This window comes from Epinephelus moara, chromosome 10 (genome assembly GCF_006386435.1).
Source record: "Epinephelus moara isolate mb chromosome 10, YSFRI_EMoa_1.0, whole genome shotgun sequence".
In the NCBI taxonomy this organism is placed as follows: Eukaryota; Metazoa; Chordata; class Actinopteri; order Perciformes; family Serranidae; genus Epinephelus; species Epinephelus moara.
The window spans coordinates 22045528-22072826 of NC_065515.1; the positions used below are offsets into that span (position 1 = coordinate 22045528).

Sequence of the window (27299 nt, forward strand, 5' to 3'; positions counted from 1 at the left end):
TTCGGAGCACCAGCTGGTGAGGCTTTCATCTGCATTTCCCTGCTTGAGTCCCCCTGTGCTGACCCTGACTCTGACCTCTCAAATTTCAAGACACTTCTTTGATATTTTTCCTGTTAACCTGAACAAAACACAACAGTGTTTGGACCCGTCTGCTCGGCAAGCCTCGGTAAATGAAATGCATTACTAATCTTTTTTTGGCTTGCAGTTGCTGTCGGGCCGGGAGGGTGAAAAAGAGGGGAGGGCGTACGTCGCCCGGGGAAGGTTTACACTTAAATGTTCTGATAAAATTAAGATCCATTGCAATTCAAATTGGACTCACTTGACTTACTGTAGCCTGCTTTTAACAAAAACAGGAGGACTAAAAAAAAAAAAAAGAATCAGGGCCATAGCCTGGAGCTGTATCTAAACTTTTCAACACGATCAGACAAAAGTTACTTCTCAATGCAGACGATTACCCTCAAGAAAGAAGAAGAAGTAATGGTGAAAAATTAAAAGGATATTGACTGTACAAACATCAGAGAGATGACTTTAAGGAGCTCTTTGTTATACAGATAGCAAAATTACTCCAATCAAGTACAACAAACTCCACACAAAGCTTGCTACTACACACTACAACCTCATAGCAGGTAAATACAACACTGCTGCAGCATTGCCATCTATGGTGTATTTATTTATTTCTTTATTTATCTAACTTTTATTTAACCCATTGAGACTGAAAGTCTCTTTTACAAGAGAGACCTGACCAAGGCAGCCAATCCAAACACATTTAAAATGCAACAAACATATAATAAAAAATCCACAATAAAGCAACAACTATTCAAACACAGGATAGTAAGACAAAGCACCTCAGGCATCATTACAGTGATTTATCAACGCAATGATTCTGTCCCCTTTTTATCAGTTACATTAACTGTTTTCATAGCTATGGCTTGGCACTGAAATTAGTGATGAACTTTTACCCTGCATCCCATCAGCAGAACATGCACACCAAGAGGCGGAAAGCTGCTTGAATCTCTGTTTTAAATATGAAATGTGAGCATTTTGGTCCAAAACTCAGCAGAATAAATTGTCAATGTTTGATCTGTGTGTTTGTCTGTTAGGTCCTGGATATGATAGTTAGGGGACCCCTACATGTAGGGGCCAAAAACATTGGCTGCAGGCTTGCTTACAACAAACTCAAAGACACTCATTTTCACAAAGTGTAAATAAGCTTCCTCTAATACACATCCAGCACAAGAGAGCACAGCAGCACCTTTTCTTTCTCCCCCAGCAGACTGAGGTCTACTCTCATGCAAAAAGGACACCCGGTGGATGAAACGGCACAGCATTATAGCAGAGTTGGAAAAGAGTTGTAGAGTACCACCTTATTTCTGTACCGTAAACTATCCAAAAACTGCTCTCTAAACTCTTACCAAGCATTTCCAGAGTTAAGAAGAAGAGAAGTTGCGTGCACTTACTTCAACGGTGTGAGAAAAGTATCTTTGCAACTACCCCCCCAGTTGGTTTACGGGGGGACAGCTTTTAAAATCCGTATTCTGTGTGGGTGAGCGGTCGTATTCCCTCAGAAAAACAGTTCCTCCGCATCCCGTTGGAAAAACCCGCTATATTCCACTTTACTGAGCAGCAGAGCAGTCACTTGTTAACGGAGGGAGCGAGTATAAAATACTCCTATTATTCCCCGTGCGTTTGTATTCCGTCCCCCCCCCCAGGATCAGACGCTCCGAGCCAGAATCTCCTCAGTGAAAGAAAAATAAAATACCCTATAATAATCCGTGCGCGACACCGCCGCGCGCGGATCTCCAAATGTATATCTCTTTATTGGTGTCTGTCGTTATCTCCGCTACCCAGGTTTTTTGGTTCCTTTCTTCCTAAATCCACCTCGTACGGACTGGGGGTGGGGAGACAGGAGTCAAATACCCCCCTTCTTCCCTCCCCTTCTATTGCAGGGGGAAAAAAAATACGGAGCCTTGTGCTGCGTTCAATGCCGCCTCATAAACTTCGTCTCTTGACTTTTCCCTCAATCGTAAATCCGACCGCTTGGTGCGTTCAAGCACGTTTGGTCGGAAATCATAACACAATGGGGCCTGTGACGAAACGAGTTACTGTGGCTGATCTTTTATTTCATAAATCAGTGCTGGGATGGCAGAATGAAGAGGAGATATATGGAAGAGCATACAGGGCGGTGGTGCAGTGGCATAAAGCACTTAGAGGAGAGATGCGTTCATACAATTTTTTTAATGTAAAGTCACTTGTACACAAAGATTTATTGTGTACAAATTACTAGACTGGAGTTATAAAGTATTATGTTCTGTAAATAGTTATAAAATTGCAAGCAAATTAGTAAAAAGTGTCACCACAGTGTCTTTAGAAACAGTTTTTAAAAGCTAAGACAGGTACTTCATAGCAAAATATGCACTTTTGGTAAAATACTGACAATATTTTTGCAAATTGCAACAGAGTAAACTTCTCTGGCTATGTGCTCTGACATGATGCAGTTAAAATGTATGCAAAATACCTTAATAATATAAAGATAATTCAACTTGAGCACAGGGAGATAAAAGACATCAGTTGGTATTCAATGCAATATTCAAGTTCTTACATGAGCTAATATACAGAGCTATACATATGGATGTAATAATCCATTTCTTTACATGTTCAGATAAACCACACAGTGATGTTAATTGTAGATTAGGCAATTACAAGCGATCCACCCAGTTGCATCATAATTCAGCTTATCACAGAACAGCCAACATGTGTTCAACAGTCTGTAAACGCCACATCAGCTTAATACACGACTGCAACAAACAGGAATTGCTCTTTGACATGATCACGATTTGGAAAAAGTTACTTAGTTTTAATTGTTTAATGAGTATTTATTACTTTTCAGTGGCCGCTCTACCATGACATATCCCGTTTGTCCTTGTTCCCATTTAAATTTCAAAACTAATCAAATTAGCATGATATTGTTTTAATTTCAGTGGTGATTAAATAGCCTTTTTGTTGCAATGTGCAAAACAAACAATCAGTTGCAATATTAGGAGGCCTCATTGTTGCTATTAGTCATATGCCAATTAAAGAAAAAAAAAATACTATGTTGATTTGCAACAACTTTTGGTGAGTCACCACTCCTTGCCCTTTCATTTTGCTGGAAGTAGGGAGGGATTTGGACATGATTCCACCCAATCACATTGGCTTTGAGCTGAAACAGCAACTCTGTTTGGCTGGTCCAATTTGAATTTGAATAGTGACAGCTGGCGTCCACTTTGTCCAGCAGGGAGGCGAGACACAGGCTGGAGACACATCAATCCACTGACCCAGAGTCAGTTACCACCAGCCAGCATGCAGCCAAATGTTACTTCACATGTTGCTTAGGCTGAGGTCAGTTAAGTTTTCTTTACTTCTGTTTGAGATTGTATTCTAATCCAAAAATCCCTCTCTGGCTCAGAAGGTGGTGAAAGTGACTGGCTAATTCTGGGATTTACAAGCCATTGTGGCCTCTGAACAGAACAAATAAACTTGTCACCCCGCCCAGCCGCGACGGCTCCGATGAAATATGCTGGTAGCTGATACGTCAAATCACCATCCTGGAGCATTAAGGACCAGGGTGTATGATGGGAAATTGAAGGAAATGAGATTGAATTTGGCAGTCTCTGGAAGGGGGCTACAATTTGTGAGGCACAGTGCATCAAATGAAAGGCCTCTCCTGCCCAATTGGAGGGAGAGTAGCAATATATTTTGTGTGAACTTTTCAAGGTATGCAGGCAGTAATGGATGGGAACAGGCCCTTTTAAAGAGACCCATCTTAGCTGTGTGTTGGCAGGAAGCCATCCTGAGCCACAAGCAATCCTCCACTGCCCTCTCTCTGCTCTTTGTTTAAAACCCAGTGTGACATGTAACACACCATAAAGAGGTGTAGAGGGGTGTGAGGGTAGGGTGGAGGAGCTCTAATCAATTTAACTGGTGAGTAAAAAACATGCGTTTATGTTACGTAGATTTCTCCCTTGGCCTCTTATTCACACTACAGCCCCTTATTTAATCAGGCCGGTAAATCTTAGCGGCAACCCAGAGCTCTCACCGCCATTCCCCTGGTGGCATGAGCCTTAACATGGTAAATTTCACTCGGGTAGGGAAATGCGCTCAGTGGCCGAGGCTAGTGCTTTAGAAGGATAAAAAGAGCACTTACCGCCTGACATGTGCAATCCATAACGGAATAATGAGACTCCTCCACACTAGGAGCTCTCTTCCCCCCTGCTCTCCCTCTCCATTTTTTTGTTTTCCTTGTGAGTGTTCATAAACGCCATGTAAATTCAGAGAGCGGAAGATGTGGCGAGTGCTCGGGGGAAAGCGCTTAATCGTTTGCGTCTTGTAACCGAATAATGTAACAGCATGTACTGTGTGAAGATGCTCCAAACAACCAGTGAACGCTGTTGAAACTACTGGCCTCCTTCTGTCTGCTGTTATGCCTCCAAGTGAAGGTGATCCCCACCATGATGTCTGCTTATCACTGTTCTCAAACAGAAAACACCGGCGTGCAAGAAAAAAGCATTTCAGGGGAGACGAATGTGCTGCTTCTCAAATTATACACACTTGCTTCTATATCATGTATGCAACAAAGTTATTTTACCTGATTTTAAAGGACATGAAAAGTGTCATGAAAGTCAACATGAACATGACATGACTGGCCAAAGACGAATAGATTAAAGACTGCAATACAATGTTGCACACAGCATCTATAATTCTTATGAATACACCAATTATAACTTATTGAGAATGTGGCTCCACTGGTGTGACTTTCCTCATATTAAAAAATATATATATATATATTTGAAACAATAACTGTGCTCAGTTGGTGATAAATTTTTTTTTTTAAAAATCTTAAAAAATGCATTAGCTCCACTATTTGAAGACCATTTGTTTTTGCTTTTCCACCTTAAAGGTCTACTATGCAGGATTTTCCTTATAAAGTAATGTATAGAATCATAGTCTATAAGTCTAGATCTTGACACATAGACAGATATTTTTTATAATGGATATTTTTTCCCTCTGTTAATATCCACACATCCTCCACACACTGCACACTAGAATGCAAAAACGCCTCCAAACACTATCCAACACATACTGGATATCTCATCACAGTTGATTCCCCCTCTATATAAGGACATGGGAACTCATTCAAATGTACAAGTGATGCTCTGGACATGCAAAAGTTTTTCTCATCCACAACAATCCCATACACGACATTGTTCCACCATCTATTGGTCTGACTTGGCCTGATGATCCAAAAGCATCATTTCTGGTGGACTTTATACCGCAGACGCTGAGGTGGAGCAAGTAATACTGTTTGTAGCACATCCCTCTGTTCATCCATGAAGTGTTGCAGCAGCATTAACTTTTCATGTACAGTTGTCTTTAGACCAAGCAGTGCTACTAAAACATGAACAAACCGGTTGTCTGCCATTGATGTTATTGCTTCAGGCTCATGCTCATTACCCAAACAATAGGCATGCGCAAATCAAGGAGATGACGACACTGTTTCCCAAAGAGTCCGTTTAACATGTCCACATGGATACACAGTAATAGGAGTTCTGAAAAATCAGCACCTTAGAAAGTGTTTCAAAAATCTGTTTTAGTGATCTAAACCTCACCAAAGCATTGAGGAAAAGATCCATTTACACAAATATTTGTATATGTGTAGACAGGACCTCAGTCTTCACTCATGACCCTCTGAAAGCTGGTAGCCATGTATTTATCTGCATTTATCTGAGATTTTCTTATTTTTTTGCAGTGTTTGAGATGTTTTGTGGACGTAGCCCTCAGCCAATAACAGTGCATAGGCGAGTGTGCGACTTCATGAAAAGGTAGCAACCAGGTGTTAGATTATAAGTGGCAAATGAGCAAGAGAAAGCTACAAATATCACAGACGCTGCGACAAAGATTGTTATGAACCAAGAGCGAATCTGGGGTTGACGAGCACTGAAGGAGAGAATTGAGATGAAGAGTGAGGCTGAGTTAGCTTGCTAATTTTCAATTCATTAATTCATTTATTTATCTATTTTTTTTTAATAGTACAGTAATTTGCAGTATACGCACAAGCAGTCTGGAGCGAAGGGGCCGAGTTTCAATGTTGTGTTCACAAACAGTAATCAATAGTTCCTGCATAGTGTACCTTTAAAAAGGCCTCAAACATATAGAATTTGCTCTATCATATACCATACATCTCCATCAAAAAGATTTATGCCACTATTAATAGGTCAGCAAACTGTATTTTGTTGACAAAAAGATAAGTAAGTTAAGTTTAGGCATATTTCCCCTTCGATATATGACTGCTTACTTCTATACACAGAGGTGCTCAACTCAAAACCAAAAGAGCGGAGTATTACAAACTCGTTAACGCTGACAAAGTTTATCTCGTCCTGATTTACATGCCTGCATACAGTTCTTTCTCGCCCCCTGCCCTGTTTTTAACTCCATGTGAGGTTGTTAAAAAAAGAATGTTGCTTCTTTCCTTATTGTCTCCCTGCTCCCCTCTGTTCATCTGTCACCCCTAGGGGTTGAGGCACAATCACCTCCGATAGTAGCGGGCCATCGCTCACTCTGTCCCTGGAGGCGACAGCCCACTTACTGCCAGCTCGCGCTCAAATGGAGGACATTTCATCACCCCACCAAAAACACAATTAAAAACACACGCACGCGGCAGTCGGCGGCCCTCGAGAGCCACCCCCAGTCGCAAGTTTAGTTACTCTGAGCCTGCCTCGCCCTCTCGGATATTTATTCTCCCTGTGTTTGAGTGTTTTGTCAGCTAAGTTGGGAAAGTACTATGTGGCGTTTCAGTGCCGACAAGAGAGAAAGTGGTCTGGCGCTCAGTGCTCACCCATCTCAGAGAGAAGAGCAGTACGCATGTCCGCCTTCGGTGGACATGCAACCTCAACAGTTAGCTGATAAGTGATTGTGCTCTGGGCTAGAATATTCTCCCTGGAAGCCAAAATGGAGGATGGTGCGCTGGGGTTTGTGGTGATGGGTAATTTGCTTAACACACATACATACTGTACACACATAAACACACAAACACACACACACACACACACACACACACAGCAGGCAGGAACACAGGCAGACTGACGGCTATTAGAGTGCAACGATGCTCCCTCTTATCTCCCACCACGATAGAGATCTACAAAGAGCTTGAGAGAGATTATGAATTCATTACCTTGATACACAAGTGAGCACGGCGATAGACAGGAGTTTGAGAATGGAGATGGGAGCTCGGTGGGTGTACTGGGAGGGGCAGGGATGGGAATGCAATGAATTACATGCTGCTGGGTACAGAATAAATCTGTTTGCTCGCTCCGCATTTCCAGGAATTTTTGAGCTCTTTGGATGCCATGTTGGACGTGGTGCATTTATGTGTTTCATTAGAGGTCAGGTGTTTTGCTGAGTGTCATGTCAATACAAAAGGACATCAGATCTAATCTTCTAACAACAGGACATCCTCACACTTTGTCTTTAATTTCTAATTTACATCAATCAAAAAAAATATATATACATGGGCAGGTTTCATTGCAGCTCAATGCTGACCTTAGGTGGAGTCTTTTCCTGTTTTCTTTCTTTAATTTCTTCCCGAAAACCTCACAGTAACTTATAACAAAAGCAGTGCAGCGTCTGTGACTTGTGTTAATTTTCTAAATTTGGGTCCATTTTCGGTGCTGCTGCTCCCCAGTATTGTGTTTTGACTTGCTCACTCCTCGGAGCAATGTGAGCACAAACCCATTTTTTGCGCATCCAGCCTGTCATTAAATGCATCCTGGCATGATTGCATGATAAGAGTCCCACTTAACAAATCTAACAATAGCCTTTGTGGAGAAGACATCAGATAAACGCCTAAATTATAGAGTGTTATCTGCTGGTATAATGCATGAGAGTCTGTATAACCCTCATGGAGGACTTTTGTGTTACCAAACACTCACTTACTCCTGCCTCCCTTTCTCCTGGATTTCTTTTAACCGGCTCACTCTCAATATGACTTTCTCTCTGAAAGTGTTTTCCCTCCAGCTCTGTTGAACTCAGCTGACATTTGGAGGCGGGTGAAAGAGTGCAGCTAAATAAACCAAAGAATTTCAGAAGAAAGAGCGGGGACGGAGGGAGACAAAAACACAGACGGGGAGGGAGTGTTTTGTATTACCGTGTTTAACTGTGTGTCCTGTGAATCCTGTTAAACTGACAAGTGTTGTTTTATATGCTGCCCGCTGCTGCAGTACATTTCAATTTCCAAGTTGGCATTACTGGACTGAGCAGACAGTTAGTTTAACTGTGGGCACTGTAAACGAGTGAAGGATTCATATGTTCTCCACTGGTGTGTATCATGTGTAGGGTCGGACCGGTATTTGCCTTTTATTACACACTGTATATCAGATAGCCACGTCAATACTTGACGGTTATGTTCGGCCATGACTACGGCTACTGTCAACAGATGAGTCTGCTTGATATTTGACTTTTAAATGATTTATTATTTGATTTTCCAGTAAAAAAAAATGTATCCCAGACGCATGCTTTGCTTCAAAACATTATTAAAGATAATTTCATTTGCCTGTTTTTATATCTTAATGCTGATTTTTTCTATAATTTCTATGATGTTTGAAAAAGCAAAACAAAAAGCTCAGATATCAGAGGCGTTGATGTAAACATATAATTTCTGCTAAGAGACATATTAAAGTCTTATTGCCTTATTATGCTCAATGTTTCCTGTGTTGCCTTTTGCTAATAAGCACTTTTACTGAGTGATGTGTCTGTAATGGTACATCACCATATAAATCCATCTTTCAGCAAAGTTAGAAACACATCCTTGATTGTTCAGAAGCTTTGCTGAAACAACCCAGTGTATAATTTATGCTGCGTGCAGGGGTGTTTTAACGGAATAGTATGTCATTACTCTGTGTACATGTTTGTACGCGTAGCGTCCCGTGAATATGCCTTTTGTATGTACATGTGCCTCTGAGTGATTCTTAACGTGCTGCGTGTGCATAAACGCGTGCATGTTGAAGCCCGTGTGCTTTTCAATGTGTGTCATTGTATACCATGTTCTGTATGTATGTGCATTTGAGTGCCTTTAACGCTTTCGGGTCACTGTGCGCGCGCCGCTGTGTGCGCAGATGTAAGTGCGCCTTTCAGTGAGTGTTTGTGCACACGGCGCGAGTACGTGTGCGTGTGTGTGTTTCTGCACCGCGGAGAGGCGGGTGAGGCCAGAGAGGCCAGGAGTGATGAGTGATGCCAGAGGTGGTTTTCTACCAACCTCTCCGCTGGCTTGCTGGCTCACTAATGGCCTCCTCAGTGGGTTGGCTGACCGACTTGCTGGCTCTCAGCGGCTCCGTCTTCCTTATTTGGTAGTGAAGGGTGGGGGATGGTGGCGGCGGGGATAGTGAACGGGGGGAGCGGCGGTGCTCTGTTTACACGCAGGGTCAGAAGGTCAGAGCGCCAGAGTGCCATGGAGCAAACGCAGATCACTTAAAGACAGTAAGAGAGCCAGCAAGTCATTGCTTCACGGTCGTCAGCTGGATGGATTGGGGCAGATTCGCTGTGAAAGAGTGTGATGGAGTGTATGTGTGTGAGAAAGAGAGCAGGGTGGATAACAGCACATACTTTGGTGAAGCCTTGGAAAAAAAGATAGCTTCTACAGGTAATTTCCACACACATACACACTCTGTTCCCTTTTTACCCTCTCTTGCTCTCAGGCTCTGGACAGTTGAGGGGAGTCAGTGGAAAGGAAATTAAAGGCAACCATCCTTATAGTTTTGCTCTTGTCCGCTTGACTGCCTGCATGCCTGCCTGCTTGCCTGCCTGCGTTCCCTGGGCAATGTTTATGCTGTGCCCTGCCCAGGACAGAATAGATTCGCCCACACAGCACTGTGCTCTCAACCAGAACCTAAGTAGGTCTGGCAAGCCCGAGCCACAGTCCCATTCACTCTCACTCCTCTGGATTAGGCCCTACGGCCTGGGGCAACACAGCAATGACTGCATTAATAGACCTAAGATAGCATCTCCCCACCCCACCCTAAAAATATCTATCCAAGTCTTTCATATTAGGACACATCAGCAGGTTGTTTATTTTCATCCATCAGCTTCCCCAAAGTTTAGCAGAATAGTTTGCTAACTACTCGAGGGCATAAGTGTTAAGTTTGGAGTGTCTGTAGGGTCAGCCAAAGCCCTCCAGCTAGTATTAAATGCCCTGTAAAGATGAGTTAGAACTCCAACCTGTAACAGGTTTTCAGAATTGATGGTTGAGCTGCACCTAACAAGTAATGACATAATTTAAGCTTGGATGTGTTCCAAGTTCCAAAGAAACAAAATGGAAAATTCTGTCATTATGATACAAGACATAAAACAGAAAGGGGACCTTTAAATGCATCACGCTGCATAGTTCTCCACCATCACTGTGAGGAAAGTGTAATAAGCAACACATCTTTCATTCCCAAATGCCATGAAATTACATGCGCTGGCATAATCAAATTCATTACCTCCAAACTTGAGGTCAATTTACATTTCTTTAAATGCCGCTACAAACAAGTGGAGCGTATATAATTGAATAATGCTAATTCATTGCTGTGTTTTTTTGTCTTCTCTCTTTATGATGTATATTAGGGGTTGTTGCGAGTACAGTACGTGTGCAGCGAAGGCACCGCTGTGATGAGGGTGGTGGCAGCTCGCAGGGCACATTATCCAGCCTGTCAGACTCCCGGTGCCATGCTACGGATAACGCCGGCACTGCGAGAACACAGTGCCTCTTGACGCCAGCTGTAAAGATTAGCAGAGCTTTGTTTAATTGTGCTGCTAACATCCTAGGAGCCACTTAAAAGCTGCTGCTCTCTTTTCCTTCGAAACTGTCTTTAAAGCTCAGCCAACAGTTGCTGCTGCCTGTGCATTCAGGTGCAAAGGCCGTAGGGATTTGGCCAAGTACACTCAGAGACCCAACCCTCCCTCCCCAATCCTGCAGAGGGAGGCACCTGAATCAGCAACAACTGCGGCATTGTAATAACAGGTAAGCACTGAACTGAGGTAGATCTCAAAAAGTAACACTAGTGGCAAACAAATATCCAAAAATCCAAACTTTACTGTGCAATTTCAAAACAAGAAAGCATCCACAGGCCCCACTAGTGGCCCCTAGAGGCCATGTTTTAACTCTAACTCAATCAGACTGAAATGTAATGCACCAAAAAACTGAGCTCTGAGCTGAAATCTATCAGCTGACCTGAATTGCCATCCTTAGAACAAACACTCGTCTCACTAGCAGGGATAAATAACTTCAAACATCATCAAACAAACACCATAGTCGATGACATTTTGTCCAATCAGATGTTTTTCCCCTCTAGAAGTTTACATCTTGGTGTTAGGCAAAATAAAACTTGAAAATTACACCTGCTGGCCACCTGCTCTGTAAGCATGGTGGTGGTTGGCACAAGACTTGAAGCAGCTCAACAAAACGGTTGTCCTGGTTTTAAGAATAATAGTCAGGAACTGATCACATTTTTAAGGCATGTGAACACGTGTTTCATCTGTAGGCAATCAGACTCATCAATATGTAAAGCAAGCACCCATCTTATTTTAATGTGCAGTGTGGGTGTAATGCCATCGCCAGCATAACTGGCTTCTTAATGTGCAATGTCCTTATTCCTTTATGTGTAATGATTTCACTTTTCTCTTTTTAATAAAAAATGTTTATTGGTTATTACATAGCATATACTTTTATTATGCTTTTCGACGTGCAATCCCTTTACCGTTAAGTTTTTTAATACGTGCTACATATTTATATTGTTGGTTGGGTGGTAAAGTATCCAGAAGTGAAGCAAGAGCACAAGCATTTTATCGCCCTGGAAGGCACCTCTGTACTTTGTAATGAACATGACAAGAAACTTTACTTGATTTTAAACCGAGAAAATTGCCATCATGACCTGAGATAGGTGCTGTCTGACATCTACGAGACCAGCTCATCAACATTTTAATGACATCTGCTCAGGAGAGCATCTCAAGACACAAAGAATGCGAGGCTGTCTGTGGAAACAGGGATGCAGACGAATAAATCATTAAGATATTAATCAAACTGGTTTACAGAGAGCAGCTTTTAAAATGACAGCCCTTGAAAATTTCTCTGAAATTCCTTTGCTGGTGTGTAAATGACACACAGCCGGGCAGTAAAAACCCACCACTGTGCTCTTTAAGTTTCCAGCTTGTTGAGCCCGTGGTGGGGGGTCCAGATGTGCTATCTCGCCTCTCCACCGTTCCAGCAGTCAAACGACGCAGGTCACCGAGGGCCTCCGTATCATCGCGGCTCAATATGCCAAATACAGCTGTTAATATCAGGCTGGCGGCCTCCGGCGGCGAGGTGATGAGAAACAGGCCGCCCCCTGCACGCCGAGAGGGGATGTCTGGGCCTGCATCTGCTCTGACACCTATTAGCTCACACTCATCCACAGTTTCTCCATGTCTACCGCTCTGCCAGCAGCACTAATAATCAAGTTATGATATGGAAATGAGGATGGGGTGTGCAGTGTATGTAATGGCAGCGGAGGCAACTACAGTAGATATTTCAGATCGAAATGAAACTATCCACTGGACTGGAGCTGTAGCGATGAGGACAACCGAGACATTACATTTAGACTTGATAAAATTAAACAGTGGGGGTCATTCCAAAATTGATGACTAGTTTGTTGTTTACTGAAAAAAAATATAAGAATAAGGTGTTTGTTATATGTTTCTCCCGTCTAATTTTGGAGATGAGGCCAGCTGACGTGTGATGTGAGTGATTTAAATGAGTGATAGATTGAATACAAGAATATGAACGATGAACAATGTGCAGACTATGACATTTTCAATTTGTCTTGCTATACTACTTTTTTCTACTCTCTTTGTGTGTGTTTTGTCTTGTATAAACTAAATGTGCTGTCACGTTGTCCAGGAATTCCCCGAATGACAGATTTTAATCTCAAGAGACTAATGTGGTAAAATAAAAAGTTAAATAAATAAACAAATGATACAAGTAGAATTAAAAGCAGGAGTTGATTTCAATTAGAGGAGGCCTAGGATGTTATTTTACAAAGCTTCTAATCTCAAGGGGACGCCTAACGCTTCATACAGTGCAAAAATAATTAGTTAATAAATTTCAAAGAGAGTATGTGTGGGAACCTTTTAAAAATGAATTCTGCACTTAGTGGTATGCACCAGCGTGCAGAGGAGTGAATATGAATGAAGTTGGAAACAGTCGAGCGACTGGGGTGGGGTACATTATGCCTCTAAACTGATGTGTGATAGCACCCAGGTTTGAGAGCCACCAATGCAGTTTGCCGAGTGAAAGAATTGCGGGAGTACAGGAGGAGCTCCTCAGTGTCAGCATGCTGTGACAGGTAGATGATAGCTCTCTCTCTCTCTGCCTCAGCTCAGCTGTCAATATGGATGGATGGGTTCAGCACCGGGGAGAACGGAAATACGTGGAGGAAGATGACAGTTTACGGTGTGTCACGTTATGGTGATCATTAGGAAGGGAAAATAAGGACACTGTTCTTGCAGCGTCACTTTTCAAGCAAACTTCAATAAACTTCTGCAGTGTTCTGTAGACATCTTTACCCAAAGTTGCTTGAGTGAACACAAAATGTACAGAGCATACAGTGTGAATTCAATGCGGTGACTAAGCAGAGGAATCTAATGTTGGATGTGTCCAGCTTTCTTTGGGTATTTTTCTCTACTGGTTTGATTGATTGCTTCCTGCGGACTGAATGAGAGTCCATTAGTGACAGCAAAAAATTATTCATTAGACAAATGGGAGTTATCTGGAGCCTCTTGATTCACTTTGTGAATTACAAACAGGTATTTTAACATAGAAAGACTGCCGCATATTCAAATGAAAAGAGTCACTGCAAAATTCAGTCAGCAATATACAAGTATGGTTGCTTCAGACAATAAGTGCCATCTGCAGTGGTGTGAAACACAAGAAGGACACGGAGAGAAAATATCTGTAATCTGTAACCAAAGACGGACATAGAAAGATGGAGAGGTAGAAGACGGAAGGAAGGAGAGAGCAATGAAAATCAGACAAACCTGAGGATTATGAAAAGTACATATTTGTGCCCCACAGTGTAAAATCAGTTTTTATGCAAGGCGTGAAACTCCTTCTGGAGAACAAAATTAGTCTCCTAATATGGCGGAGCACTGTGAAAAAGAAAAAGAAAAAAATTAGGGGGCCCACTTACCACTGGGTTGTTTTCAAAACCTCTTTAGCTTCATATCTTCAGCTGCTCCAGCGGCTTCTTCTTCTTCTTGTTACTCGCTCACTTGCACCTTTAAAGTAGTTAGAAAAACGGGGGAGAGGGAGAAAAAGAGAAAGAGGGGGGAAAATGAAAGAGAAACATTAATGAAAGGGACTACTAAATGAACTGCCTCCTCAAGTGGTAGGTGGGGGAATTCGACAAACCCGAGATGAGTTTCTCTCTCTCGCTCTCCTCCTTGCCCTTTGTGACCGCAGGACGACAGTTCTCGGGCGAGGAGGAGGCTTGCCGCTGATTGCCTGAGAGCGGTGGAGTGCGAATCTGCATGAAATCCCTCCTGACTTTTTTTTGATCATTTTCTCCTTCACATCTCTAATGAGCCTGGTCCAAATCTGTGGGTGTGTATGTGTGCGGGTGTGTGAATGATCGGGTTTGATGCGTCTTCGGATATACACTCATGTCCTGCATGCACAGATCCATAAGTTTACAGTTTCTATAGCAATTTGCGCATATGGAGAGATGTATCCATGATTGAATGTGAATTTGTTTTTCTGTAGTTATTCTGTAATTTCAGCTACTTCAATGTGAGTGCATGCTGTATATCGACTCATATTTCAATGTTTATACATGTAATAATACATGTGCCGGTGCGAGTTTCTATGCATCTGGAGACCATGTCTGCTGCACCGTAGCCTCACTCAATATTCAGTGAATATTCTCGGTCAGGTCTGCAGCTGTGGGCGGCCAGGAGTCCAGCCTAAGGAGCTTCCACTGAGCAGCTGAGGAAGGTTATCTCCAGTGAAAGGTCAGAGGAGCTCATCATTACCCTGTGCCCAGAGTCTCCTCCTAGATAACGATATGAATATGATTGGTGGAATGCACGACAGGGGCATGATCGATTCATATGGACACTGATGCTCCTATAGGAGAGTTTCCCCAAATGAGCTACATGGCTTGTTGTGGTAGGGTTATTAAAATAACTGTTTTGACTTTAAAGGTCCAGTGTGTAGGATTAAGGGCAATATATTGGCAGATATGGAGTATAATATAATAAGTTTGTTTTTCTTTAGCGTATTATTACCTGAAAGTAAAAATTAAAGTGTATTTATTACCTTAGAATGAGCCTCCATGTTTCTACGGTAGCTTAAAATGGACTAGCCATTCATGTTTTCTGAGTTTTTACTGGTTTAAATCACCGGATCTGTTTGTTATGTAAAGGTGGAGACCTCTGCAAATAGTTCAGCTGCACATCTGGATCAGAATCAGTTATCAGACATAAGCAGGTGCACATTAGCAGGTGCCAGGCTAGCAAAACAGCATCGGAGAAACACTGATTTGTAAGATGAAACTGGTTTTAATCACCGGGTGCGTTTGTTTCATAGGGAAAGAGACTTCTGCAGTTGATTCTGCTCCCACTAAAAACCTCTTGAACAATGACCACTGAGTGAATCCTAAGCAGGAGTTCAAGCTTGGCCCACAGGAGAAGTTTCAGCTGGTTGCAATCTGGAATCTTCACCACTAGATGCCGCTAAATCCTATGAATCCCACACACTGCTTCTTTAGCTTTATGTTGAACAAGGGAGTTGATAATACAATATTCATGCAAGCTCTGCATACTGAGATCGAATCACTATGCAGATAGCGTACAAGTAATGAGAACACATAATTCATGCCAAGTACAAATGCAATGCTCATGCTATGATATCATTAACCACGTATCTTTGATTCACTGTATGTTTTCATGCTTTGATTCTTGAATTATGCTGACTGCTGCTACTGTCGAGCGCTCTGCTGCTTTAAGCAACTAAAATCTGGATTTTTACATCATCTGGGTGTGACGCTGAAATTGAACTTCCACTTGCAGATTAAATTTAAAAAAATATAGTATTAAACATTTATGGAATTAAAGTGCTAGTTTCTCAAAAAGTCCGACAGATATTGACGTGATTGCGGGAACTTTGTGCTGTGTTGTAGGATGAAAAAAGGAAATGTTTGGCAGCAGAAAAGACAACACATTTCTACAGACTCCTATCTGTCCTCAGCCTGATGTTATTGACTTCTCTCCTCCTCCCCCTTCGTCTTTGGCTCATGAACTGCACGCTGCTTGTAGACAGTCTCCCAGCATCCTCTATGGGCATTATTACCTCGACGGCTGATGGTCAACATGATCCTTTATTCTGACAGGCCACTGGGGTCAGGTCTGCCCTTGCTGGCCAATCAGTGTCAACTAACAGGCTGGTTGCAGAAGGATCCCCTGATACACTAACTGCAGCACAAGGGAGTGCAGGCAGTGGATGTGTACGTGTGTGGGTGTGTGTTACAACATGGGCTTTGGAACATGCTATAGAGAGCATATGGGGCCAAATGTAATTCTTGGGAAGCTCACAACATTGCATGTGTTTGTGAGGGTATGAATGTGAGTATACCAGGGAGTGTGTAAAAGATTTTGTAAAAACATGTACACATGAGCATGCATGCACGTGTGTGTGAGGCAAAGAGGGAGTGAGGCAGATTCTGCAATACACCCTCCTCCCACACGCCTGGCTGCCAAGACGAGCGCGGGGGAATTTGTTTAATGTACAGCATTTATTCACTGCACACACGCTGTTGCACTACCGCTTCCTCCGTCGCATGAGACACTCCCTTGGCTGGGCGAGTCGCCATTAATAAGCGGGGAATGAAGGGTTGGCCGAACAGCACGGAAGCTAAAACTCAACCTAAATCAACATCTAAGATAGTGGAAATCCAGCCCGGCGCCCTCACAATAGCACGCAGGTAAGAGCGCGATGCTCAACCTCCGTCTATGCTGTTCAGATCGGGGGTTAAGTTATGCTTCGTCCACTCATGTGGAAAGCAGCTCCGGTTTGTTTTCTCATGACCCTGCAACATATTGGCATTGAGTTTAGTCACCGTGCTGAGACAGATGGCCGAGCATCATGGTGCATGGCAAATTGGGAAATGAAAACATGCATGCTCAGAAATGGGTCCATGTATTTTCTCTCCAGCAACGTGACCACATAGGGTACATTGAGAACAGAAGAACCGGGAACTTTCACTCACTGAGCATACATGAAAAAATAAAAGCTCAAAGTAAGAAAACACAAGGCTGACATACTCTGTGCAAATGTCAACAGGTCTGCTAGAGGAGAAGTGAAAAACTGCACATTTCAACCTCAGATGATGAAATGTCAACACAGTTTCTGCCTTGATGTAACAAAAGTAAAAATATTTTTTTTCTCTTTGGATGAAAAAAAAAATGTTGTCATGGTAGCACCTGATGTCTTCCTTTCCTGTCCTCACCTCACCCTCACCCACTCACCTCCGCACTCTCTATTGTTCTCCAGATATTACAGGACTTATGTGTCCGAGGCAACTAATAATCCAATCTACACCAGAGTAAGGAGAAGAGAGAAGAACAGAGAGGATGACAAGAGAAAAGGTGAAGAAGAGGAAATGGGTGGAGAGCACAGAGAAGGTGTGAGCGGAAAGGAAGGAGGGGAAATGTGAAGTCGAGGTACTCAGTAGCAAGGAATGTGTCAGGGAGAAAAACGAGAGGAGAAGTGTGAGATGGGAGGAGGACGAGTACAGAGAGAGGAGAGCAGACAGTGACAGGGGAGGAGAAGATAAGTCAAGGGGAGAGAGGAGGAGTCAAGAAGGGACAAGCTGAACGAGAAGAAAGCAGCGAGGAAACGACAGGTGAACACAAGCCAAGGGAAAAGACAGAAGAGAAGACAGGCGGGGAGAGGAGAGGAGAAACTTGGAATTAAGGATGAGCAGAGAGGAAAAGACAAGAGAGGAGATAATGGGGGAGGAGACGAAAGAAAGAGCCAAGAGGAAGAGAGAGTGGAATAGAGAGGAAATGACAAGTCGAGAAATATGATCAGGAGAAGGAAGAGGGGAGGGAAGTCAAGGGAAATGAGCAAACAATAGAGCTTAGATGCTGCGTCTGTATATGTGACTGATAAGAGAATCTGAGCTCTTGGCAGCTGTCTATGGCACACACTCATGAATTCAGATGCAATAAGAGTTTGAATCCAAATTTAATTATTTCGCTTTAAAAAAATCGCACAAATTAAAGCAAGTTATTCCAGAAAAAGGGTACCTTAAAACCTTGGTGGACAAAAGCCTCATTATACAGGGATCATGCTATAGGGCCGCTGCTGAGTCCCTTATTTATGCCACCTATGCATTTTCACACAGAACCAAACAACGGCAGCCTCATGCTGTTTCAGTGTGTGATTTTAGACAGCATGCTGGCATCGTGGAGGCAAGAGAGTCGTGACGAGCACTGATGGGACATATAGCATGTGTTGGCAGCACTTTAGAAATAATATACAATAATTTACCATCCCTGTTATATGGCAGTTGCTCTCTCCTCAGCGTAAAGAGCAAGTGGACCTCACTATTTTCCCAGTTTGCTGACATTTATGACTGCTGTTCTTCTTCTTTGAGTTAGCTGCTAACTGCTATCTGCTATTTTTTTACATTTCCCTCAAGTGGGTCACAAACATAATATGTCGTTAAGACTTCACACACCTGACACCTGTCATTCTGCAATTGTAAATTTAAAGGGCAATTCACAGCTTGATGTAAATGTCGTCAACCACCCATGTCCACAAGTCTCAGTAGGGCTCCTATTAGTGCTGCACGATTAATCTAATCGCAATCGCGATGTCTGGCTGTGAGATTACATAACCGCATAAAAGGCTGCAATTTGCGATTTAATGCAAATAAACGTTAATGTGTGTGCCTGTGAACGTGACTACCTCTCCTGTAGTGTGTGGAGTTTGTTGACATCACGCCCACAAGCTATCCAGGTATGTGCGGCACGTATGGTCAGGTGACCACCCGGCGTGCAGCAGTGACCAACACAGACGTTGAAGAAGAGCATGAGCACGACCATGAACAGGCTGAGTTGGTGGCGAAAAAAACGCAACATCTATTACATGGCGATACTTTGGATTCCGGCACGGCGACGTTAAACAGAAAGACATGCTGTGTAAAAGTTTAAAAGTTAAAGTCGCCACGTCCCGCGTTAACACGACCAAGCACTTGAACAGAGAAAAGTACGAAGCATGCATGCGAGAGAAAGCTGAGCCGAGTAACGTTCAAGACAAGGAGACAACTGAAAGCCACCAGAGCCTCATAAAACAACATCCAAGCACAGTTACGCAAACATTTGTAAGTGTCACGGGGAAATCATAGACTCCATAACAAACTATATAATAACAAATGAAAAACTGAGCAATTTTGCTTGGTTTCGGCCCACTTGACATGCTGCTGTGTTGTGTTATGGTGTGCTGGAATTTGTCATTTACGTGACAATGCCTGAACGACGCAACACAGGCTCGCTCCGCTGTACAGTGCCGTGCTGCGCTGCTGTGTGAACAGTGTGTTTGACTGTGCTCAGTCTGTTCATGGTTATTTACACTGACCAGAACAATAACTATGTCAGGTCAGTGCCCCCCCCCAATATAATGTAGGGGAAACACTGAATCAAGCAAGAAGACTAATGATACCATTTGGGATATTGTCCACTCAAATCACAGTCGCACATTTTTATCAAATCAAATAGCAAATACATCGACTGCACATACTCCAATCTCTTGTTTCACACTCCAGTCCAGCTCAAAACACTCCGGTCAAGCCACCTGCACCGTGGTGAAGTTATCTGACAGACATTCACTCCAGACCCAGCAGCAGCTTCTAAGTTTTCAGTTTTACACTATGTTGGCAGCAGGGAGGTGTAAAGCTCACCTCCTAGCCCTCCCGTTTACTGCCAGGGGCTGACACGCCCCGTCAATTGTACTACGAAAGGAACCAACGCATGACTGCTGTCGTCTACGGATGCTCAATTCAGAAAGTATGTCTTTATAGAGAAATTCCCGCCTTGAGGAGGCAGTGTAAAAGGGGCTAAAATAAGACTTAAACGCACTGGATGCTGGACTAAATGTCTCTGTAATTAATACAGACATGAAACTTTACCATCTCTTCCTTCCTGAAGAACATTAAGGAGGAAGTGGAACACCTACTTCCATTGCTTTCACACAGTTTGCGTATGAATGATATCACAGTTTTATGTCAATGTCATACAGTTACATTTAGCTACTCTAGTATATCTGAAAGTCTTTCATCATTTACTTAAGTGTAGAAATGTATTCAGAGAAACTCAAATGATTTCCTTTAAAGCTTCTTTGCTCATAATAAAGATCACATAATATAAAATTAATTTTAGTTTAGTTCATGCCACACTACAAATAGCTCGCAGATTCTTCTGCTGACATACCACTAAGCCCTCTTTTGTCCATCAGGAATGTACACTTCCTGACCTTCACTGTGCAAAGAGAGATGCACTTTGAGTTCAATGAATTCAATAATGAATTGACCTCCACCCTGTTACAGTACATATACACTGCACTGGGCTTTGCAGCTTTTTATTCTGAAAGCGTATTATTCTTTGAAGCACAATTTCTATGTGTTTTACAAAAAAGGCTGCCGAGGTGGCAGTTACTATGCCACTAAAAAGAAACACAAAACACAAATGTCATAGGTGAGATGCGTTCAGCAGTCACAATGTGCACCTGTCAACAGCTGTGTGTGCTCTCCTGATGCAGTTTCCTCCAATGAGTCTCTACTTAGATCACTCACTGTGAGCTGCTCTGGTTTGGAGCATTGGCTAAATGCCGAAAAATGCAAATGTAAAAAAGGAGAATCGACCTCATGGAAATTACTGTTTCAATTCAATGCCATTTAGCAAGGCACTGAGGCAGTCGAGGCCCCTTTGGGCTCTGACAAAGAAATAATGAGACATTCATTGGATAATAACCTCCTTTAGTCATTCAAATGCGTTCCAATCTACTCCAGGCAACACTGTGACCCACAAAAGACTGACCAAACGGCTACATGTCTTGCTTGTACCATTCCTTTATGTATCTACCAAGCTAGCTTGAAAATCGTTTTAAAGGGATTTCTAACGGTTTTATTAAGGGAAATTACAATTAAAGGTTAGAGTAAGTGTTTGGTTATGGTCACCCTTTATTTAAACCTCCAGTTAAGCCTGTTTCACAAATACACCCCGTCAATCAATGTCAATCTGACAGCAATTTAACATGTTGGACTCGTGTCTCAATAAGGTCAGTTTCACATAAAAGTCACAACAGCAATCTTATGCTGCATTCACGGCAGACGGCAAACCGGATGTCATGTTAGTGGATGAGAGAAGGATGGTAAAACTTTGGCGAGGCCGGCAGAGAATACCGTCCACGGCAACGGTAGACGTCAATGCCGTCCAAAGTTAAAATATTTTAACTTTTACTGTTCACCGGCCACGGAATACTCAACCTGATGTGACGTAGTTCCAAAACAGAAAAGAAAACATGGCTGAACTCCAAAAGCCTACCGTGATGCTTCCAAGAAGGCGTACATATGGGACGCGATTAGCGCAGAACTGGGTGGAATACCAGGAACGTAATATGAAACGTAATGTTATGAATTGCTTTATTAGCTTAGCGAGCTATCTGGCTAACGTAAGCTCTCTATAGCCCAAAAACATTGCCAAAGCAACAATCATGTGTCACGAGTCACGTGTGTCTCATTTTGCCGTCATGCCGTTCAGTCGGACCACTTGTTTATTTCTCCCGTTCCGTCCAGCAGATGTCTCCCATCTGCCGCCTGCCGTCTGCCTGATTCCATGTGAATGCGGCAGTACTTGGCCAGACCTGGCAACATTTCTGTGTCACTTTCAACAATTTGATTTCACTCGGTTTAATGTAAAGGCTGGAGGCTAAACATGCAAACCTCCATCTAAGACCACTGTAATCAAACCATTATCTCAATCTTTTCTGCACAAAACAATAAACTAAAAAACACAGTAAAAGAGCCAGTTTTAAGGCAGTGAGTCTTATACCGCACTATAAAAAAACAACTTTCGCCTTGTGCTGCAACCAGGGCAGGAAGTTTAAAAATCCCTCTTAGTCTCCAATCACAGAGAAAGTGTTTTAGCAGCTGAGGGCAGCTTTTTGTAATTGTTTTTAATGAAAATTAAGTTTTGCTCACGGTCTTTGTGTTGCGACGCCAAAAAGCGCTCTGAATGCTCTGAACTCAAGTTGAAAAAACTTCCCATGTCATCTCTTTTTGCGTAATCTATTTTTCTCATTGTCCAGTTGGATGATTTGAGAGGCGGGCCTTCTGTGGTGGACACAACAAGTTAACAGTTGGTAAACAATGGAGGAGAAAGTGGTGGTAGCGACTGCTGGATACCAATAGCTATACGGCCCGACGACAGACAGCAGGTTGTCAAACTGTCCCTGTCCCCATCCTAAAATATGCCTGGAAATGACCATCATGGAGGCGAAGCTCCTGGACCAACTGGTGGTGCTCCCCATGATACACCCTCATTTTTAGGGTCTCATGTACCCACACAGATCTTTGTTTCCCTGTGCCCAACATACTATTTGCTCCCTCTTTTCCCTCGGAAGTCTGCAGTCCTCGAACTGAGAAGCACCTGATTCAGCTGTGACACTGCTGGAGGATGCGCGGAGAACCCTGTTTCAACTAGTTTCCTGTAAAATACTGTGTGAAAAGCCTTTTTGTCAAAATGCCTCGATTTCACTGAAATTGGCAAGAGTTGCCTTCAAAATAAACTCCACACTCAACCAGAGTGCCTTTGTCCTGCAACCTCATTATTCTCGGCAGCCGCTAACTAATCCTGTACCTCGGTGCTCTGTCAGAGAACCTGCACACACTCAAACACACCACCGTTCTCAGAGCAGATGAAACACTCCAGCAATGAGCCACTCTGACTGAAGTTTCATTAGTGGGGCCTGTTTTGTGCAGATAAGTGCAAAAGCGTCCATTATACTAACCTGCTCGCAGCAGAGCCCCAGTCATAATTACTGCCATGCAACACTGACTAAAAAGTCTGTGAGGTGTTTGATGTACACCTGCACACACAAGGTAGTTCTTAGTGCTTAGTTACGTTTGGAGTGAGGTCATGCGTGTAGGGTCTTTTTTGCACTTATAGATTGGACATTTGTGCGTGTTCTTGTTCAATGGTGAGTGAGTGTCTATCGGCATGCTGTATGCGGTGACTGATATTCAATTAGTCCACCTGCCACCTCTACACAGCCCGGCATTCCAGCGCTCAGTAAATCAGCTCGCCTGACAGCACACAGGTCGATATTAATATTAACGCCTCCATAAATAATGTTATTGTAGGCCCTCATGTTAATGGCTCACGATATGATGGCCGTGATAAAGTACAGCGCGTGTATATTGTGAAGGTGCGAGCGAGGGTTTAAGAGGGAGAGGGAGAGATAGACAGACTAAATCCCCTTCGATGTCCTTCGATAGGGACGTTGGTGACATTGGTTTGGAAAGGCGCCGAGCTGGTCACAGCTGTGTTCCCAAGCCTGGCTGGCTAGGGGGTGGGGAGGCTGTGAGTGTGTGTGCGTGTGTGTGTGTGAGTGTGTGTGTGTGTCTGTGTGGTGGATTGGTGGGGGGTTAGAGTGGGAGGCTGTTGGGACTGGACACAGCGGATTAATTATTATAAATCATCTCCCAGGCCACATGTTTATGGCTGCTTCTCAAACTGTTGCCTGACTATGCGATTTTCATCTCGTACACTGTGGTGTTTGCACTGTGTGTTTGTGACAGGAGAGGTGTAGGGTTGAGTAGAAGAATTGCTTTGCTGTTTGGTGACAATGACCAATATTTCATTCTGACGGCAAACATATCATTGTTATGTCTTTATGTGGCTGCTGCAAATCTCCGGATTAGCAGCGGGCTGGGGAGAGATGGCAGTCATCAAACTGAGACCGTGGGGTGTTTGAAAAGTCAGCGATGTGACCTCGGGGCCAAAACTAGGGCAATGGCTGTTTTATTTATGGAAGCCGAAGCTTTGGGACCTCTCTGAAATGGCAACTTCCTGCTTGGAATCTTGCAATATAAAGTTTTAGTTTCATCCATTTAGTGATGAAATTCAAAGAGGATGCGTCCTATTGTCTGCACTGATTGCTGCATACCCACATGGTTACACACATTTCTCCCAAGCAACGTCTCAGTACACACACTTCTACCTGTTGGCCTTTAAGAAGCTTCACTGGTTCAATTGCAAAGTTCAAGAGAAGCTCATGAGTAGTTGCTAAGAGAGAGAGCAATTTTACTCATTCACATGCTCCTCCACACAGACCTGGACTGAACTTCCAGCATGCAAATTCAAACTAGCGATGTGACGGTCACAAGTTGCAACCTTCTCCGAACCTTCTCCTAGCTGTGTGCCCCGAGTAGCAGCACACTCAAAAATTCATGCATTAATGGGTTAGCATTGTCAACAAAGCATCTGAGAACACCATGCTGTCCAATCATGAAATAATCATCACATTTTAATTCCCATTACCTCAGTCTAGATGTGCCGTTTTTATACAATGTTGAGAAATCAGAAGAAGAAATAAAGAGTAACAAACATGTTTGTTATGCCCTCGCAGGCAAAAGCTCCAATAATTAAATGACTGAATAAATCACTGCGGAGAAATATTAATCAGCTCTTATGCTCATCTGCGAGGGAGGAGGTGGCTGATGTACTGCATGGTGATTGGCAGGAAGAGGAGACACACACACACACACACACACACCCACACACACACAAACACACACACACGCACTCTAAATCATCCAATGTATTATTACAGTTATATGCCATTGTGGAGAATTCTGTGAAAGATTTCCAAACGGACTTTGGCTTGAGTCATGATGTCACCTCCCATCACTACACACACTCGCACACACGCACACACACACAACCTCCACCAGCTCTGGACCAGGGGTTTTGCAAAGCCCGGATCATCCCCGCTAATCCACACTCATTAAGGATGAACTGTATGATAGCGTGCCACCACCAGCAGCCTCCATGGGCGCCCCCCCCTTTTACCCCACTTTCTGCGGTGTACACACTCGCCCCACCACCGTGGATAAGTGGCAGCTTTGATGGTGATTTTAATAAATTACCGCAGATTGTTGCATGCATGTTTGTGGCCGCTGCCTGAGTAAACAGAACACCTGCCACACCTGTCAGCGCTAATCAGGCCTGCTTTAATTAACAGCGACAAAGCTTTTATTTCACGCCAGCGGAGGTGACGTGTGTTTGACCAAGGGAAGTTGAGCACCCTTCACTGCACTCTTCAGAGAAGTGCGCCTTCAAACGGAAGAGGAATTCGAGATGAGACAAGCTGTGGGGTGACAGAGCTGGTGAATCACTTTTCTCTGGTAAAATGTAAAAGGATTCAGAGTTTTAGCAAAACTTCAAATCAATTATTCAAACGCTTTCATTGTTCTTCGGGATGGAAGAGAAATAGTTCCTGCACTCAACAGTTTTTACCCGAGGATTGGAACATAAATAGAATGTTCATCCTCAGCGCTCCTCCACATCGCTGAGAAGGTCAATGCCGAGTGGAGTCTACCTACAAGCCCCTTGGGCTGAACAAAAAATGCCACACGGATACTTCCCTTCCAGCTCTCTGCCTCCAAAATAACTCTCCCTCTGTGGGGTTCTTAAATAAATTACAGATATGCTATCCTCCCAAGATGTGATCTCTGTTCTCCAGCGCAAATTAAAAATTTAAGCCCATTTAGGTTGGTGCCCAGTGTAACTTGAAACAATGTGGTTACAAGGGGCGATATCCAACCAGAGTTGTGTCACAGCAATACTTAGTAGTGATGTTTGTTGCTCTGGGCCCTGCATCCGGAAAGGAAGCAGGGTGGCCTTGATGCTAGAGTGAATATTGCGTAGCCAAAAGGTCACTGGCTTGATCTCATAGCACAACAGTGTTTCTACCAGCAGCTACACGTCATGTCAAAGTGTCAAGACACCGAACTCTGACTCGCTCCCTCCATGTGAATCACCCTGCACGACACCACGAGCCTAAAATGTAAACCCAACTTCAAAGCGTCTAGTTGGAGATGATTGAACTATGTGCCAGTTTTATTTTCAACCAGTCCGCCCTCCTACTCTTCAAAGTCACAGACATGCTCGCAAAGTTCAAACAGTCAACTTAGTCACATGAAAATGAGACGTCTTGGAGAAATTGAGGGTTGAGGTGCTCGACTCGGCTTCAAGATGAACTGGGATTTTTTGTGTTTGGGGTTGGTCTTGCACAATTGTCCCTAAAGTCCCCAGAGACAGAAAACAGAATCATGCAGCTTACATTTTCTTATAAATATTTCAAAAATACATTCTATCTAAGCTTTTAAAGACACAGAGACCATTTTACACACCTCCATCTCATCAGGTCTGGATTACTGCAACAGCCTCTATTCTTGCCTGAATTAAAAATCTATTGATCGACTCCAGACTGTATAGAACTCAGCTGTCAGGCTTTTATCCAGAACCCAGAGACGTGATCACCTCACTCCTGTTTCAGTCTCTTTGCACTGGCTCCCAGTATGTTTTAGAACAGATTTTAAGATCTTACTGATTACTTCATAGCTCCTCTCCCGGCTATATCTCTGACCTATTAGTACCATACACGCCGGCACGTACGCTACTTTGAGATCCTTGAGCAGAGGTCTTTTGTCTGTTTCACAGGCTCGGCTGAAAACTAAGTGTTTGCAGTCAGGGCCCCGAGGCTCTGGAATGATCTGCCTGAGGAAATCAGCTTGGCCGAGTCAGTGATCTCTTTTAGAACTCCTCTTAAGACATACTTTGGGCCTTTGCTGATTTTCACTGAGTTAATTTCCTTTGAACGGTCCTTTATTTCCTGGGTTTTTATACACCAAATTGGTTTTTATCTGTTGTCTTTGAAACCTGTTGAATTTATGACCTTGACTTTGTAACACTGCTTTGAAGAGGGCTCTATGAATAAAGATTGTTATTATTTTCAATCATTAGCAGATTCAAATAGACAGCTCCAATAATCATGTTTGAGAGTGTAATGCTGCATAGGAATCAGTAAAAAAAGAAGTCCAAATAAGCAAATATAATCACTCAAATCAATTAATAAACTAAATGAATTCATTTGTCCTTACAAAGACAAAGGCAGCATGCCAAGAGAAACAGGA

General features: G+C 43.1%; 1 protein-coding gene across 3 annotated transcripts in view; it reads right to left on the reverse strand.

Annotated features, from left to right (window-relative positions):
• ptprsa (protein tyrosine phosphatase receptor type Sa) overlaps nt 1–27299 on the reverse strand; it is a 260511-nt gene that overhangs the window by 192589 nt on the left and 40623 nt on the right. For 2 of the 3 annotated variants that reach the window (XM_050053956.1, XM_050053954.1), the window contains exon 1: nt 1458–1907. The gene's annotated coding sequence lies outside the window, so the exon portion shown is untranslated. Of the gene's footprint in view, nt 1–1457; nt 1908–14231; nt 14320–27299 lie in introns of those variants that run through there. The other variant, XM_050053955.1, reaches the window with a different exon arrangement.